Below are 15,250 nucleotides of genomic sequence, written 5' to 3'. Positions count from 1 at the left end.
CTTAAGTGCAGCGTGCAGCAAAAAGTGTGAGATTGTGTTTTTACATACTGCTTTTGATGTTCCACTTACTGGCTCAGTTTGACTTCTAGAAGAAGAAATAAAGGTGATCAGAACTTCAAATACAGCACTTGTACCAAAAACAGAAAGCACTGAAAACAGATTATAAAACCTGAACGTCAAAACTTTATGTTCTGATAGTCTAGTGAATGTGGAAATTTATTCATATACATAAACCGTTCTCTCTTGGTACATTCAGTGCAACTAAAAAAACCCCCCAGAATCCCATTTCTACTTTGTCACAAATTACTCTAAGGCTTACAGATATAGAACACAACAGTGCAAGGGGAAGTCCTCAGATAGTTTGTCTCTGCTACGTAAGTATCAAAACCAGGAAGTCTGTACTACAGTTTTGTGTTCATAAATAATCAACCATCAAAATACGAAGGTAACTTTAGCCAATCTGTGTATCGCTAGTATTACAAATAGGTACCAGATAGAGTCCTTTAGTTTCTAAGAAAGAACAGCGATAGTCTAGACACTTCCAAGTGCACGTTTACTTAAGTGAAAAAAATCAGTCATCTGACAAATAACAACAATGTCAGCAGCATCATCTTTAGAACAGTGTTTCTCTGTGGAAGCCCAAGCACTGTGTTCAGATATCTTAGCCATGAAAGTGCCAAAACACTAAATGTGTTACATATGCTGTATGGACTAAAAACAGTAGTAGAAATGTCACCTGAAAGCAGGTCCTAGGCCTTTGTGCGATTTAGGAGACCTGTGACAGAAAGAAAAGGTCTTGGTTGCCAGAATTTGCTTCAAGATAATCTTGAAAATGCTACGATATTTTAGGAAATATTTATTAAATTTGAAAACTTGCTGAGATTCCACATACTCATTGATCTGTATCTGCACGCTACTCGTCATGAATCAGCCATGCAACCATTGATATCGTTAACAAACAATTCACACATCATCCAAAGTGTCCCATGAGCAGAGGCAATTCAAAGGCTGCTGTGCAATTGGTGTACAAATAGAAAGGCGCATGCTCCCTGCCACTGCTAGAACACCACCAGGCTCGCAATGACAGCCACGTACCTCCTGAAGTTGAGGAAGGACAAGGACATCCTTTAGATTACCACAGCATGGATTCTTCATACATTTACCTTCAAGAGCGTACTAAAAGGAGAGTAACGCATTTTTGAAGGCCTCTCCACCATTACAGCATACATTCATCATTCCCAAACATTCACCACTCTACCAGTTGTTTCTGCAATGTTCACAGCTGAAAGACTAGAAAGCTAATCTGCCTGGTTAATTTTCAACGCTAGAACAGCAGTGCCGTTCCTTCCTTATCCCCTTATACATACAGGTATGTATTTGACCTTTGATGCTAGCAGCATCTATCCTCTCATTTTAGGGCAGCATTACAATACCAGGAGAGGGTGCCCGAAACAGAGGATGCACTGACAAGACAGCACTAAGCAGACATGTTTAAATTAACCCCCAAAACAAGGCCACGTTTATGAGCACAGTGCTGCGGTGTCCAGAATTACTAGAGAGTGCCTGAAAACACTGCAACAACTACTGCAGGAATACGCCCAAAGTTGAGATGCAGAGCCACATAAATTCAGGGTTTTTTGCTTGCAGATGCCTCGCGGGTACCGGGAGGCTGCTGTACTCTTTGTTCGAGACACAGTGTAACTCATCCGTCTACTTGATTTATTGAGAACCAACATTAGAAAGACATGGCAAAACCACAAGCTAATAATACCTACTAATTGTGGTGGAGAGACCTATCTTTAAGGCGGCTGGAAAACATGACCGTTCAAACAATGTTAATGTAGCTGATATAGAACTGGACGGTATGAATACATAAATGACAGCAGTAATCCTCTAGTCAGCATTGCATTGGAATAGCTGTAATTTTAATCAATACACCTGATTCTCTGTCCTCCGTAAATCTTAGGAATACAGAACCAAAACCCGGAGCACAGATACCAGCTTAGGGTAAAAACAGACGTAGCAAGATAACTAGTAACATTTGGTAATGTGCTAAACTGCTTACTGAGTTTCAAGTTGGAAAGGATTAACTATTCCTTCATCGTACTTGCACAAAAGGCAATACACTTTAGGATATTGTTCTTTTTCTCTTGCCTGAAACGGACATTGTCTTGAGGAAACGCATAGGAATCGCTTACGAATGGAACTTCTTGTTTGCATCGTTCGCCAACTGGTAAACCTTGGTCTTTCCTCTATAGCTAGTATGCAAAAAACCCAGATTCGGGGCGTAAGAATACCTGCCATATCCCCCCCAAATGCCAGAAACAGTCAAACACTGAGAATCAGACTCTTCTGAGATGGGAACAAAGTATGCGTTTACACTACAATGCGTATCTGTCTTTACTATAAAAGCCATAAAAGCAAACACATATAATAAGGAATCTCTGCACGTCGAGGAAACAGGATCTACAACTTGGGTCTCAGAACAACCAACCCCAAGAACAAACCCAATAGAATAATCTTAAAAGTTACCATGGTTGGAGTTCAAACCCCATGTCCCAGCAGGCCTAAAAATGTAAGTCCACTTTCGGACAGATACATTAAAATCTACCCCATGCCAACAAAAAATAACAGCAGCTTTAACAAGAAAGAATGCCTCTGTAAACTAATATCCATAAAAAAAGTTAACACACTGAAACCCCTAACAAAGAATACAATGCTTTATGGATACTTACATAACATCGGTTTTGCCGGTAGCTTTAACTCCTCCAACAGGGATTCTTCTAACAATTACCGATGAGTTCTTAGGAATCAGGGCATTCTCATCTGTGTATTCTGAAAACAACACAAATACAGAGAAAAACATCAGTCAATTTGTAAGAATGCATGTTCATATGTAATTACGTAGCACTTTGCAGAATCCCTTTACAGATACAAAAGCAAAATTTTATATGTAACATCACGCTTTTATCGTCTCAACACACTAACAGTATATTTCAAGAAATCTTGGGGTTTGAGAATCAAACACAAGCAGCAAAATCTTTTTCCTTTTTTTAAAACAGTTTGAATGCCAACAGCAAAATGGACTCAAAGGTCACTAAAGGAGAGTCTGCTAATGCACGAGGTTCTTTCCTGACCTAGCTTAAAGTTGCTTTTGCTTCCGTTAGGCTACAAAACCCATAGATCTTTGGAGAAAAACAAACCGCAGCAAAGTCTCACCTGCCTAAACCAGATTCTAAAGTCTGACTAGCTTGCCCTGCCACCAAACAGGCACTTAGCTAAAGCACGAGAACTCTGCGCCATTGCTTTCATAGCTGTTAACTAAAAACCAGTCACCTGTGCTGCCAGTGCTCAAGCCTGACAGAACACAGAAGAGAGCCTGCCGCCTCTGCCTGTTTCTTGGAGCTTAATCCATCAACAACCACACTTCTCAGCTGCTCAGGGCTTTACGTTTAAATGGAAACAGAACTGGCAGTGCTAGAATTTGGATCACAGACATTTTGGGGTTTTTTTGAGCTTGCTTTCACAAGTAGGGCAGAATTGGCTCAAACTCAAGTGGTATCTCCCCTCTTAAGCTAATCATCTAGTTTGAATTAACCAAAGGGACGTGAATTCGTTCGATCGATTCCCTTTTTGCAGAGCAGAGAGGCCCAAACGAAATTACTTAGGAAGACAGCCTTGAAAAGCCTTTCAGGAACAGCGTGTGCCTGAAGCTCTCCATGCTTTGCCTTGGCTTACACCCTGTTAGTCTTCTGAAGAGGAGGAAAGCCTTCTGACCTTTTACATCAGGCCCAAACAAAAAAACCAACTACCTGAGACACTTGGACTGAGTAAGCTTAAAATGCAAAGATCTCTCCATGAGAATGCTTTTTCTATTGTACTTACACAAGCTGGATAGGACTGAATATTTTAAAGCACTATCAGCAGGCATCCCCTGTAATCTGCCTACAGTTTTAAATATTCAAAGCCCTTACCTTTGCAGAGCGAATCAGAACAATGGTCTGAAAACCAAAGATACTGTATACCTCGTCAAGCCCTGTCAGGTGGCATCCCTAAGACCCCTAACCTTGTGCTGTTAAGGCTCTTCACAGACACTCTCCTGAAAATAGTTTAAGTATCTGTAGATAAACAGCAAGCTTTAGGTCCAACCACTTGAAAGGCTAGGGCTGAAGTTACAGTTACCGCAGTGTACATACTACTCTCTTTAAGTTTTAACACATGAAACAGGAAGAGGAAAAAAAACACTAGTACACATTTTAAAGAAAAGCCTGTTGTAAGAGTGTCACAGAACCACGGGGCGGGGGGGGGGGGAGGGGGGAAGAAATGTAATGTTTAAGGAATGAAAACACTTTACAAGTCTTTTTATTTCTGAAAAGTCACATCCCAACGTCTTTAATCACATTCAAACTTATCGAGATGGCAGATTACCAAACTGAAATATCCTACTAAGTAATACGAAACCATTATCATCTCTAAGAATCAAGCACCATTTGTTAGATTTAAAAGAATTTATGATGTCTCTAAGAACATTTCTTATGTATATCCACCATAAATGTTCTGCCATAAAACTTCAGTACTGCCCTGATACGGTTAACATGTAGTACAGGAAAAAAAACCACCGTTAGAAACGAATGATGAAATGATGCTCGATAGCATCTGAATGACCATGTCTTTGGTGTGGAAAAGAAGTTATATTAACAAGAAATTCCAAAGTATAGTTTAGATACGGAGAACACTCATGCGCAAGACGGCTTTCAAGGGTCTGCACAGATTTTAACTCACAGATACGCTCCTGATCCAAAATGTTGCTAGTTGGCAGTTTCTGCAACAGCCGCAAAACCCATTTTCCAATGCAGTGGAGTAAAACAAGTTGAAGTCAAAATTAAGTCACAAAATTCACCAAATCCACGTGGTTTCTTTTCTTCAAATTAGCCATCTCTTTTATTATTTCTATCACTTTCAGCTTTCTCCACCACATTTCAAAGAAATCTGGCAAGTTGGTTATTACAAGATATGCTCCCACATTTCCTTCTCATTTTACCTAGAAGAATTCCAGGAAACCAAAGCTTTTGTAAGCACCGTGTGTCACACATCAACCACGTACTCTTCTACGCCTAGCTCCATGTCTACAACACAGATCTGAAGGTAGTTGTCAGAACAGCAACTACAGAAGAACAGCTCTGTGAGGCCCCCAACACAAGTCACAGCTACCGATGGTGGCCGAATCGCATTATGGCTTCCCACCCCACTTAATGCCCAGCGCCGCTTGCCCTCCCGGTCCCGCCGCACGCTGGCGGGATGGGCCCCAGCCTGACTCACGCTACGTGGGGATGACCCACAAAGAGCAGAGCGTGGCTCCCACAGACCACGGCCGACGCAGGGTGGTCTGCACCTTCTTTGATCTGGGCGTTGGTGATCTGCAGGTCGCAGCTGGCCGCCTTCAGCTCCTCGCGGCCCATCATCTGGTGCTTGAGGTCACACAGGGAGATGTGGAGGCCGTTGAAGGTGACCATGTCATGGTTCAGCTTGGAGGCGAACTTGTAGTGGACGCACGACATGGTTGGGGCCAGGAGGTACCTGCTCCGTGATGGCGTCTACCGCGGCAGACAGCGTCGCGGCCGCTGTGCCAGGTGAGGGCCCGCGGCGGTTCCTCCTCCACCGAGGAGGCCAGGGCAAGCAGCGCGGGCTGAGCTCGAGCGGGCCGGCGGCGCTCAGAGGCTGCGGCGCTCCGCCATGGCCTTCCTGGCCGACAACCGCACGGGCCGCTGCGAGCGTGTCACTGTGCACACGCAACGGCACACTGCACCCCCCCCTCCCCGCGCCTCACGTGACCCAGCGCATTATGACAAAAGGCCCGCGTCACGTGGGCGTGGCGGCCCCGCGCTCTTCATCCTAACACCAAGCGCCCCCGAGGGGAGGGGGGGCCCGTCAGCCCCGGGCCTGTCACCACCCCGGGCCGCTGGTTTCCCTGCTGTCCCCTGGCCTGTCACCACCCGGTGTCCTGCCACCCCCCAGGCCTGTCACTGCCTGGTGTCCCTCCTGTCACCCCCCAGGCCTGTCCCTGCCCAGTGTCCCTCCTGTCACCCCCCTAGCCTGTCACCACCTGATGTCCCTCCTGTCACCCCCCAGGCCTGTCACTGCCCGGTGTCCCTCCTGTCACCCCCCAGGCCCATCAGCGCCTGGTGTCCTGTCACCCCCCAGGCTGTCACCACCTGGTGTCCCTCCTGTCACCCCCCAGGCTGTCACCACCTGGTGTCCCCTCCTGTCAGCAGCCAGCCAGGGCAAGACAGCCTGGGGCAGATGCAGCGGGCTTGGCCGTGTGGCGCTCGGCTGCCCGCGGTGCAGGGCCGGCAAAGGGAGGGGACATCTCAGGGTGCTTGAGTGTATCTGGTGGCATTCATGGAAAGTTCAGTCAAAGCAGCCAATGACCATTTATGTTTATGGCCACAGACCAGTCCCCTGCCCCCATTTTTTAACTCCTCCCTCTCTGCCTTTAGCCCATCACTATTTTTTGCTTTCTCTTTCTCTGCCTCTCTCCCTGTCTGTAGTTTCTAATTCCTCCCTGTCTGTCCTATAGCCTGCTGCTATTTTTCCCTTTCTCTCCATCACTTTCTCCTGCTCCCTCTCCTTCTCGTTTTTCTATCGCCGTGTCCTGCTTCCTGGCCTTATCTTAATGTTAGGGTTAGGGGCTAGGGTTAGGGTTAGGCTTAGGGTATCGTTAGGGCTAGGGTTAGGGTCGGGGTTAGGATTATGGTTCGGGTTTAGGGTTAGGGATAGGCTTAGGGTTTCGTTTTAGGGTTAGGCTTAGGGCTTAGGGCTTAGAAGTAAAACTGTCCCAAGCACTTACGCCTCCATCAAGGACCACATGCCCTGAGGCTTGTGATGACTGTTGGATGGCTTTCCCTCCCCCCGATGGAAACACCTCTCAGTTCTCTGTGCTCACACCAGGGAAGGAAAGGCAATACACCCCCATATCTAAAGGCATGGCACTCCAAGCAAAGGTAACGTTTCGTTTCTTTAGATGAACTGCCTGGCCAGTTACAACACCTGCTTATTCTGACTTCATCCACCCTTACCCGCAAAAAATTGTGACAGGCTGCGTCAGCGTGGAGAGTCAGGTGAACTTTGACGCGCACACTGCTACCATAGGACTGGATTTTTAACCTATTTACATTTATCCGTCGCTTTGAAGCTGCCCAAGGGTCAGCATGCCCTTGCTACTGGAGGTTCTTGCTCTGTGCAGGCACTAAGGAAGACATTTCTGGTGACAGATTATTTCTAACGGGTAAAGCACAGCAGAACACACTGTTTATGAGCTGCTGAGAATCGTCCCCCAGGCATAGCAGGAACAACAGCAAAGCTTGTATATTTAAGATGCATTTGAGTTACATTACCATTAAAATACACCACCACCAGACAGTGCTCTAGACGGAAGGCTGACATCAGTGTACAAGGACAGTCCCTTCTGGACATCTCGCTCCTGGGTAGAAATCCTAGAGACTTCCTTTAAGGACAGAAATCCAAAGAGCTACAATAAGCCTTTTAAATTCAGCACAGCAAACAAAAAGCAAACAAACAAAAAATGTCAGGAAACCCCTGAGGCACTGATGAGGAACACAAGGTCTCCCCTTGAGTCCACTACCCCTCACAAGACTTACTCAAAATTACTCAGTTGCTTACTCAAAAGCAATAACCAACAAGCCATGTACCCTTGGGGAAGCCCTTGTCCTTCTGTGCCGCTGGTGGCATCCCACCATTTCTTTGGGAGTCCACACAAATTCAGAAGTACACTTAGTCCTCCGGCAGTCATTACCTATGGACCCGAACTCCTCCCACACCCCAGAAGTGGCTGTCGGTCGTCTGGCAGTCATTCTCCACAAACTGCAAGCCCTCCATACCTAACCACCTCCCTAGTGACTCAGTGGAAATGAGCTGGACCACAAGAGAAGTGACACTGCCCGGCCCGGTCACACAGATTAGACCACAAACGGTGGTTACAAGACAGAAAATGCAACACAAACCACAAGGACAGCAAAAAAACAAGCAGAAGACACGTCACACAAAAACCAAAGACCCCTATCCAAACCCTAAAAATGCAAGCAAGCTACAAAAGGACTTTCCAAAAAAAAGACCACCCAGAACACAACATAAGGCAAAACCAACCCAACCCCAGGAACCCAGCGCTTGCAAACCCAGATCCTGACCATAACAATAACATGCTTTAATCCTAAGTCGCGTAAACTCCCATAACCCTCAAACCCCATAACCCTAGCACGCTGGAACCCTAGCGCCCCATATCCCTAGCACATTGTAGCCCCAAGATATCAAAACATTGAACACAAACTCCCTGGAGGTCTCTCTCTTCAGGTGGCCCCGGATCTCAGACACCACAACTCTGAAGTGGGGGTGCCCACCGTGCCCAAGTGGAAGATCCACCAGGACAGCACCAGCATCCATCTTCACATCATCCGTCACGCCCTGAAAAAGTGCCCAGGCTGGACACTCCTGGGGAGAAAGGCGGAGGCACTCGGAGACTTTGAACCGGCCAGCCATGGCCACAGGGCTTCAGCTCATCATGTCTGTGTCAGAGCCACCAGGCAGGTGACCCCGTCCCCCCTGCGAAGACCCCTTGGGGTAGCCGTACCCAGCACCAGCTGGCTGGATACGGCCTTTGCTCTCTGGGGAGGTGCTCCCTGGGCGCAGGGTCTCTCACGGGGGAACTCACAGCTCACCTGGGCTGCTCTGCGGCCACCGGACGCCTTTGCTGTCAGGTGGCTCTCAGCACCTCTCTGCCAACGGCTGTCACCTCCCTGCGGGACGCTCTCCAGCGCACGGTCCGTCTCCACTGGGTCTCCCTGGGGACAAAGATCGGAAGGGAGGGATGGGGTTTGCTCTGTCCCCGTTCCCAGGGTGCTTCAGGAGAGACCTGCCACCCCCAAATGAGCTGTCTGACGTGGACACCACAGACCAGCTGCAGACGTGGGTCAGCACGGTGGCGGGGAGAGGGCAAGATGTCCTGCGGAGCCCCCGGCGCTGGCAGAAAGCAGAGCTGGAGACAACGGGGAGAAGCCCCAGGCAGCCGGCAGCTGGCGGTGGGGCCTGGCAGGGAGCAGCGCCCGCAGAAATGCCCGGCTCCTGGAGCCTCGGCCCCAGGGCTGCAGCCTCGGCACCTCCTGGGGCTTCGCTGGGAAAAACCAGGCAGGGGTGACCCTGACAGCCCGCACACGTACCTGGCCCCGGGATCTGGCAGCCTGTCCCTGTGCCCATCGCTGCCACGGGATCCAGGAAGCAGCGCCCCAGCCCTGGTGTGGCCCTGAGCCGCCTCTCAGGCCAGGCAGCAGGAAGCCGCGCCCCATGGCATGCTGGGAGCTGTAGGCCCGGGGCACGGGCTGCCGGGCGGCCATGTTGGTTCCCGGGGCATGCCGGGAGCTGTAGGCCTGGGGCACGGGGCTGCTGGGCGGCCATGTTGGTCTTGGGAGGTGCGGGCTCTGCTCCAGCTGCGGCCCAGCTGAGGTGAGGACAGGCACGCAGGTGGAGCTACCGAAGAGGAAGGGAGGAGAGGACAGACAGACAGAGAAAGAAGTGCTTGAACTGTAACATTTGCCTGGCAGTGCCGAGAGCGGGAGCTGCAGTGAGTCCCAGCCCCTCGGGGCCGTGTCACCCCTCTTCTGCATCGCAGTCCCTCCCAGCCCCCCCCCCATTTCCCTCTGTGTCATTTTTTTCACTTCCCCATACCTCTCTTCTTCTATTGCTGTGTTCTGCTCCCTGTCCTCTCTTCTCCAAGTCCCTCTTTCCCTGTCGCTCTACCCGCCCCTGTCTTTTTCTTGCTGCCCCTCCCTCCTGCTCCCTGTCCCTCTTTTTGCCTTCCTCTGTCTCTGCCCTGCAGCACATTGCTGTTGTTTCTTCTCTGTCTCTTTGTCCTGGTCTGCATCCCGCTCTGTTTTTCACAGTCTCTCTGGCCTGTTCCCTGTCGTGATTTGTCTCTCTCTGCCTGTATGTCCCGCTCCCTGTCCTTGTCTTCCCTTCTCCCTCCTTCTGCTTCCCTCTCTCTCTGCCTCCAGCCCCCTGCCCTGCTCACTGTCACTGCGGTTTTCCATTCTGTATCCCACTGTCCCTGTCCTTCTTCCTGTTCATCTCTCTTCTGTCTCTCTCTGCTGCTCCCTCACCCTTCCCCTCCCCGCTTCCTCCATCTCTCTGCAGGGCTCCTGAGACCTCTCTTTCTTTCCCCATCCCTCTGTGCTGCTCACTGTCCCTGTTTCTCTCTTTCTCTTCGTTGTTATTCTTGTCTGTCACTCTGTCCTTCTCCCTGCCCCTATTCCTTTTTACTCCCTCTCCTTTCTTCTGCCCACCGCAGGTTTTCTTGCGATCTCTGTCCTGCCCCTAGCCCTTAGCTCTCTCTCTCTTCCTGCCTCCGTCTCCCTCTTTCTGCCTCTCTTCCTCTTTTCCTGCTGCTTCTTTCTCCATCTTTGTCCAGATCCCTGTCCTTTTTTTTCTCTTGCTGTCCTTCGGTCCTTTTTCTCTTTTCTCTCTTTCTCTCTGTCCCATTCATAGAATCATAGAATCATAGAATCATACAGGTTGGAAAAGACCTCTAAGATCATCGTGTCCAACCGTCAACCCAACACACCATGCCCACTAAACCATGTCCCTAAGGGCCTCATCTACACGTCTTTTAAATACCTCCAGGGATGGTGACTCCCCCACTTCCCTGGGCAGCCTGTTCCAAGGCCTGACCACTCTTTCAGTAAAGAAATTTCTCCTAATGTCCAATCTGAACCTCCCTTGGCGCAACTTGAGGCCATTTCCTCTCGTCCTATCGCTAGTTACTTGGCAGAAGAGACCAACACCCACCTCGCTACAACCTCCTTTCAGGTAGCTGTAGAGTGCGATGAGGTCTCCCCTCAGCCTCCTCTTCTCCAGGCTAAACAACCCCAGTTCCCTCAGCCGCTCCTCATAAGGCTTGTGCTCCAGGCCCTTCACCAGCTTCGTTGCCCTCCTCTGGACACGCTCCAGCACCTCCATGTCCTTCTTGTAGTGAGGGGCCCAAAACTGAACACAGGATTCGAGGTGCGGCCTCACCCTTCCCTCATTCCCTGCCCCACCCTTTCTCACTAACCCCCCCTGTCCAGCTGGCTGTGCCTTCTTTCCTCTCTCTCTCGCTCTCTAGTTTTCCTTTCTTCGTCTCTCTGTCCCACTGCCCATCACAGCTGGTTTTGTCCTCCAGTGGTGTCCTGCCCCCTCTTCCTTTTTTCTCTCGCTGTCATTCTGGCCTCTTCTTTTAAATTCCTCCATCTCGGTCCTGCACCCGTCACTGTTTTTTTTCTCTCCTGTCCCTTTGTCTTGCTCTCTGTTCCCCGTTCTTGTCTCTCCTTCCCTTTGTTCTGCCGCCCATCTCTGTTCCCCTTCTTGCTCCATCTCTCTGCCCTGCTCCCTGGCCCTCTAAGTCTCTCTCTGTTTCTCTGTCCCGCTCCCTGTCTCTCCCCCACCCTATTTTTCTGTCCTACTCCCTTTTCAGGTTCCCCCCCCCGCTCTCACTTTGTCCTGCTCCCTGCCACGGCTATTTCTCACTCCATCTCTGTCCTGCAGCCCAGTGCTGTTTTTTCCTTCCATCTCTCTGTCCTGCTGCCCAGCCCAGGCTCTTTTACCTCCTTCTGTGTCCTGCTCCCCGTCCCTTAGTTTTGCCTGTCTTTCCCTTTGTCCTGCCTCCCTGTGCCTTTCTTCTCTCTCTGTATCGCCCTGTCCTGCTCCCTGTCCTTGTCTTTCCCTGACAATCTGTGTCCTACTCCCTTTCCTTGTCTTTCCCTCTCTGCCCCCCATCCTTCTTCCTACCTTTCTTTTTCTTCTCTCTCCCCCTCTGTTCCTGCTGCTTCTTTTTCCACCTCTGTCCTGCTCCCTGCCCCTTTTTTCCTCTCGCTGTCCCTCTGCCCTGCTTCCTGTCCCCATCTTTTCTGTCTTTATTTCTCTGTCCCGCTGCCTGTCCCATCGTTTCTTGTTGTACTCCCCTGCCCCGTCCAGCTGGCTCTCCCTTTTATTTGTTCTCTCTTCCTCTTTTCTGCTTCTCAGTCCTCTTTTCCTCTTCCCCTGTCTCTGTCCTCCAGCCCGTTGCTGGCTTTTCCCCCCCTTCTTGGTCTCCATCAGGATCTGACCCTCTCTTTATTTCTCAGTCCCTTTGTCCTGCTCCCTGTCCTTCCTTCTCTTTCTCCATCTGGACGTCCTGCTCCCTGTCCCTGTCTTTCCCTAGCCCCCCCTTCCTTCTTCCTCTCCTTCCCCACGCCCATCTCTGCCTCTCTGTCCTGCTCCTTGACCCTACTTTTTCTTCCTCCATCTCTCTGCAGGGCTCCTCATCCCTATTTCTCTTGATTTCTCCAGCTCTCTAGCCTTTTCCCCGTACCTTTCTTTCTCCCTCAGCTCCTCTATCTTTTCTCTCATCATATTTTTCTCTTTCTAGTCCACTGTCCTTCTCCCCGTCAACTTAAGCTCAATGACCAGGTGTCCCTGGGCTCTGGTATTTCCTTAGCATTGCCCTAGGGAAGATCGGTGGTTTTAGGGCTAGGGATCATTTAGGAGCTGGTCTCCTTACGTAGGCAGCGGAGCTAGGCATAGTTAAAGCAGAGGTTGTTCTCAGCTGGTGCTCTGTGCGTCCTGTTGAAAGAGCAGGCTGTGGGCCTTATTTTGAAGGAAGGTTTCTTGTTCTGCGCTTATTGCTCCTCGGGACGCTGCACAGAAGTGGTGGTGGGGTCTGGAGAGACAGATGGGACCTGCTGTGATTCCTAGTAAATGTGAACTTGAACGAGACCAGACTGACTGCATATGGTTTTCTTCTCGGCTCCAATTCCAACCTGCGTGCTCGGCGCTAATGAAAAAAGAGAGCCTGAGCTGCAAATGAGCAGACAACGTCACTCACTTAGGTCACCGTGCAGTTGGTCTGTGATGAGGGATGTGTACTTCCATGATGGTGCTTTCGTGAACGTTCTCTGGTCTTGCCACTTCAAAGCCCTCCCTTTTTCCAGACATTTTAAGATGGCATTTCTTATTCTGGGGTTCAGGCTGGAGTTGGACTTAATGTTGAACAGCTGATATCATGGGCTCCGTAAAATGTGAGAGAGAACCCTGCTTTTTTTGTTGTTGTTGTTGTTTTCTAACACGCCCTAAACTTTGCTAAGCAAAGGGAGGAGTGGTTGCAAGAGTCTGTTCTTTGAGAGTGACGTATTCCTGTAGCGTGCCTGTCTTTGTATGGTGAAGGTTTCCTACCTGCAGTATGATTTTGCTGAGCTGTGAGGCTGTATTGGCGTAGCAAAGGTAAGAAGTGGCGTCTTTAAAGGTCATGAAACTGTAGCAAAACTAGCGGGAAAAGCTAGTTCCTTCCCTGCCAAAACTAGTAGCAAGTAAAAGCATTTGCAATTGGCTTTTTTATGCAATGTTCATACAGAGCTTTTGGTATTGATTGATTTTTTGGAAGCAAGACAGCAGTGAGGAAAGAAAACTGGGGCTTCTTCACCGTAGGCAGGGTTCAAGCCTTTGCGCTAGAACAGGTCTTCACTACAGTTTACAAAAAGAGAAGATGAGCTGTCTGTAAGGAAAGTTTCAGTAGAAGTAAGGCTAGATTTGCAGAATTTGCTCCTCCGTATCTGTTGCAAAAAAGAGATGACTTGGCAGTGTTTACATCTGAAGTGCATGCCAGTGTGTTAATGCAGGCCGTCGAGGTCTTTTCAGGGGTACTTCTGGACTGCAGGTTGCGTGCGTGGGGGGCACCATGTCCCAGGATGAGCCAGTTTTAGCTCAGAGGATGTTACAGAATGGCAACCATCTTTGTGGTGGACCCCTGTCATGGTTTAACCCCAGTCGGCAACTAAGCACCACACAGCCGCTCACTCGCCCTCCCCCCAGCAATGGGATGGGGGAGAGAATCAGAAGAGCAAAAGCAAGAAAACTCACGGGTAGAGATAAGAAGAGTTTAATACTTGAAATAAAATAATAATAGCAATAATAGTAATACTAGTAACAGTAATAATAGTAATACCAATAATACCATAATAATACCAATAATAACACCAATAATAATAATAATAATAATAATGATAATAATAATAGTAATCATAATAACAATAATAACAATAATAATAATAACAATAATAATAATAATTTGTAATTAAAACAACGAGAGAGAGAAAGAGAGGGAGAGAGGATCAAGAATAAGAACCCCAATCCTAACACTAACACCAAACCCTCACCCTAACTCGAACCCCTAATGCTACCCGTAAACCCTATGCATAACACTAAGACCTCACTCTTACCCTAACCCTAACACCGAAACCTAACCCTAAACCTGAACCCCAACCCTAACCCGAACCCTAACCCAAATGCTAAGCCTAACCGTAAACCTAACCCTAACTCTAACCCTAACCCTACCCTAACCCTAAACCCGAACCATCCTAAACCCAACCGTAAAACTTATGCTAACCCTAAGCCTAACCCTAACCCTAAACCTAACCCTAACCTTAACCCTAAACCTAACCCCTAACCACAACCCTAACCTTAACCCCTAACCCTAACGTTAACCCCTAACCCTAATGCTAACCCTAACCCCGAACTCTAGCCCTAATCCCGAACCCTAACCCTAACCCTGAACCCCAACCTAACCCTAACCCCTAAACCTAACCCTAATGCTACCCGTAAACCCTACGCATAACACTACGACCTCACCCTAATACTAACTCTAACCGCAATACCGAACCCTAACTCTAACCCTGAACCCCAATCCTAACCCTAAACCCTAACCCTAAACTTAACCCTAACACTAACCCTAAACCTAACCCTAATGCTACCCATAAACCCTACGCATAACACTACGACCTCACCCTAAACCTAACACTGAACCCTAACTCTAACCCTTAACTCCAGTCCTAAGCCTAACTCTAACCTTAACCCTAACCCTACCCCTAAACCTAACACTTAACCCTAACCCTAACCCTAACACTTAACCCTAAATCGAACACTTAACCCTAACCCTAACCTAACCTTAAGCCTAACCTGAATCATAAAGCTCTAACCCTAATGCTAACCCTAACCCCGAACCCTAACCCTAATCCCAAACCCTAACCCTGAACCCCAACCCTAACCTTAACGTAATGACCCTAACCCTAACTCTAACCCTAACCCTAATGCTACCCGTAAACCCTAACTGTAACAGTAAGACCTCACCCTTATACTAACGCTAACCCCAATACCGAACCCTAACCCTAACCCTGAA

Source organism: Calonectris borealis, unplaced genomic scaffold (genome assembly GCF_964195595.1).
Source record: "Calonectris borealis unplaced genomic scaffold, bCalBor7.hap1.2 HAP1_SCAFFOLD_74, whole genome shotgun sequence".
In the NCBI taxonomy this organism is placed as follows: Eukaryota; Metazoa; Chordata; class Aves; order Procellariiformes; family Procellariidae; genus Calonectris; species Calonectris borealis.
Note: the sequence above shows the minus strand (reverse complement) of the source record.